This window comes from Dysidea avara, chromosome 1, assembly GCF_963678975.1.
Source record: "Dysidea avara chromosome 1, odDysAvar1.4, whole genome shotgun sequence".
Lineage (NCBI taxonomy): Eukaryota > Metazoa > Porifera > Demospongiae > Dictyoceratida > Dysideidae > Dysidea > Dysidea avara.
The window spans coordinates 10889961-10893522 of record NC_089272.1 but is presented as its reverse complement, the minus strand read 5'-3'; the positions used below and the strand labels follow the sequence as shown (position 1 = coordinate 10893522).

The 3562-nt window shown below is 38.9% G+C and overlaps 1 long non-coding RNA gene across 1 annotated transcript; it reads right to left on the bottom strand.

Moving 5' to 3' along the window:
* Positions 1-566: 566 nt before the first annotated feature.
* On the bottom strand, positions 567-1858 carry LOC136256110 (uncharacterized). Its single transcript, XR_010701329.1, has 4 exons — positions 1168-1858; positions 992-1093; positions 854-941; positions 567-793 (listed from the first exon to the last, which is right to left on the bottom strand). It is a non-coding gene; the product is annotated as an uncharacterized lncRNA (long non-coding RNA).
* Between the last annotated feature and the right edge of the window lie 1704 nt (positions 1859-3562).

The window sequence follows — 3562 nt, the reverse complement described above, 5'->3', positions numbered from 1 at the left end:
AAATGCTACTAAATTCAACCTTTTAGTGTATATTTTCAAGAAATTTCCTTGGGGGGGCATGCCCCCAGACCCCCCTAGTTTCATTCGCACACCATAATGTAATCCATATAAAAAGGGCCTCAAAAAAGGTCCACTTTTTTCTAAAAGAACCTACCCAGATAAAAGTCTGGCTACGGCCCTGACATACTAGAACAGCAGCTCGTGAAACACTTGTTGAAGGGGTGTAATTTGATTAGCAAACACTGGGCGAAAAGTTCCATGTCCGCTTGTAGGTAATGAGTATAAAATGGCCATGAAATTTGTCATTTCAGCCACATTTCATACTTAGAACATTTGTAGATTTCAGTAAAGTTTCATACAGAGGATAGAGAAAGATTTACTGCATCTAGAATGGTGCTGGAATGAGGCAGTGAAGAAATGTACATTTTAACACTGTGAAATGCATACAGGATGTAAAAAATCCTATAGCTGAAATCAACATTTTCTATATTATTGTGCATCTGCTTTATACTGCGCTAGTAATATAGCTAGCAATGTCTCGCTCCTGTGTTGTATTTACTACCCTCAATACGTATTTCATTAATAAGTAAAAAAGCACATCATTTGTACAGCAACTATAATTTTCAGTTCACAAATTGAAGTTCTTGACACCTTCAGGATTCTTTTTTTCTGAGGGATGTTACATCACTAAAATTAATGTAGATTTGCTCTTTTACTTCTGTCCGTTGAGTGTAGCTTTCTTCTCATTATCTGTTTCATCACTATAGTTATATAAAGTTCTTATAGGTAGCATCTGTAAAAATGTTGTTACAATAAAAATATTGCTATATGGCAATTTTTTTCTGTGACAAACCTTGAATTAATGTATACTATTCCTTGTGCAGTGTCATTCATAGCTTTCACAAGATCCAGCCATGATCACAGGTTTCTCCACTGCCTAACTTCAATAGACCACAAAATACTCATTTCCAAGAACTATAGCAGAACTTACTATATGATTTCATCTACAGTACTACCACAAGACATCATCAGCAGTCCAAGTTTTGAAAGCATCAGAAACTACTTTGTAACTTCCTTTGACAACTTTACGTAGCTAGGTGATGTTGATGGCATGCAATGATAGATAACAAATTAATAACGAATAATGAATTAGCCACACCTTCTTACCTCACAATTGCTACAAATGCAGCTCTTCCTATATGTCTTTCTGCAAAGTTCCCTATGTCAGGGTAGCTTGCACTTGCAGTCATCTATAAAGTAGACTTAACCAATTCACTGTGAGGGAGTTGAATCACCCAATTGTCTCTCGACCCAGGGGTGTTATCCTCTACTCCTTTTGCCAGCAAGCAATTGCAACATGCAATTTTGTAGCTGCTAAATGCGTGTAGCACTGTAGCTAGCAAAGGTATACGATTATGGCGTCGCTAGAAACTGGCGGAAAAGGATGGAAGAGGCGATATCTACGAACGATCATAATGCTGTGACAGTCTTATTATTATTATATTGTTTAATTAGCAGAGCCCTCCTGGGGCATAAGTGCTAATGTACATTAAATTAAAAGTGATTGTATAATAATTGTTTGAAGCTGTCAATAGTTTGTTGGTTGATGATGTCTTGTGGTAGTCCATTCCATTCTGGTATTGTTCTTGGAAAAAATGAGTACTTATAATTGTCTATTGATGTATGATAGTGTAGGAATTTTTGTTCATGATTAGATCTTGTAATAGTGACAGGTGATAATGTTGGTAAGCAGGGCCGCCCACAGGTGGAGGGCAACTGGGGAATTTTGCCCCGGGCCCCAGCCTGAAAGGGGCCCCAGGAGGCCCCCCTGAATACCTGTTTAAAAGATCGATATACTCTAATAGAGCAGTCAGATCTAAATACTCTAATAGAGCAGTCACAGTATTCTTCAGAGGAGCAGTGTAGCAAGCTTATAGATAAGGAGATATGGTTAGTTATTGTCATTGCCAGCAGGTTGTGACCTTTTTTTTTTTTTGGTCTTCACCTTACAACTTGGGTGAAGGGCCCCACTTTAACTCTTTGCCCTGGGCCCCTTAATTTCTCTGGGCGGCCCTGTTGGTAAGTAGCTGTTAAGTATTTCAGTTAGGTTGTGGATAATCTTGTATAATAGAGTTAATCTTGCACATTTTCTCCTTAATTGGAGTGGTGGCCATTCTAATGATGTTAGCATATCAGCTATACTATCTCGCATATTCCTTCTCCATGGTCGATTCAGGACAAATCTAGCTGCTCTATGTTGTATCATTTCTATTTTATTTATGTCCTTTAGGCAGGGGCGTAGCTAGCCAGAAGGTGATGGAGAGGCAGGCATGCCCCCCACGAAACACTCAAAATCATTCATGATTGCAAAAAAAAAAAAGGCTAATGACCCAATGGGGGGCTAGCCAACATACGGTGTTGTATTATTACAGCTTAAATAACTAGCTATACGTAACTATTTTAGTACTGACTGCTTCCAATCGAGGTAACTATATTCGTCGAGCATCATCGCACGTGCCACAACTGTACTCCAACAAATTCATCCAGTCCGGTAGAGCTAGTACTTTAGTGCAAATACAAGTTACTTTACGTTAGCCACAGCCTGTGCTGCAGTCCTAGCACACTGCTGACAGGATGACGTATTCACTCACTTCACTCGGCGAAATTCAAATGCCATGTATTGCACGAAATCCCACCTGTCTTGCTAGCAGAACTTGTAAGCTTGACTGATCCACCTGACTGACTGACAAAGTAAAAACAGACTGCACTGCCGTACGTACAAAGGCCAAGTGTGATAGCTTCGATAAAATAAACTTGGTACATTTATTTAGCTAACACTTTATCACCTCGTAGGCAGCAGGTTCGTAGCGTCATCTGGTCTCCTTTGTCACTTGTGAGTTGTGACTCCTGCTGCGGAGAAGCGGGTCACTCTTTTTAGATTCAAAAATGTTCTATCACGCGAGTAACTAGGCTAAATATAGAAATATAAATCTGGTGACAAAAACAGTGCCACCAACTACAGACCTATATCTCTGCTTTGTGTTGCATCAAAAGTACTTGAACGATTAATATACAACAAAGTTATAGCCTCCATTTCCAATGTCATCTCTATGTGTCAATTCGGATTTATGAAAGGCTGTTCAACTTTACAACAACTTCTCATATTTTTTAACAGTATTCATGAACACTGTAAAATTCAAACAGATGTAATATACTTAGACTTTGCAAAAGCATTTGACAGAGTTCCCCACAATGAATTACTTTTAAAACTCTGGAAAATCGGTATCACTGGCAATCTTTGGTGGTGGTTTAGATCTTACCTCAACAACAGACAGCAATGCGTTCGCCTTAATGGTTCATATTCCACCTTCTTACCAGTCCTATCAGGTGTGCCTCAAGGGAGTATTCTAGGACCACTTTTATTTCTTATCTACATCAATGACTTATTTTTATCTGTCCGTTCCTCTAATGCTCTCTCCTTTGCAGATGACACAAAATGCTATAAACAAATTCTTGAACATCTAGACTCCATACAACTTCAACAAGACCTTGATTCAATGGC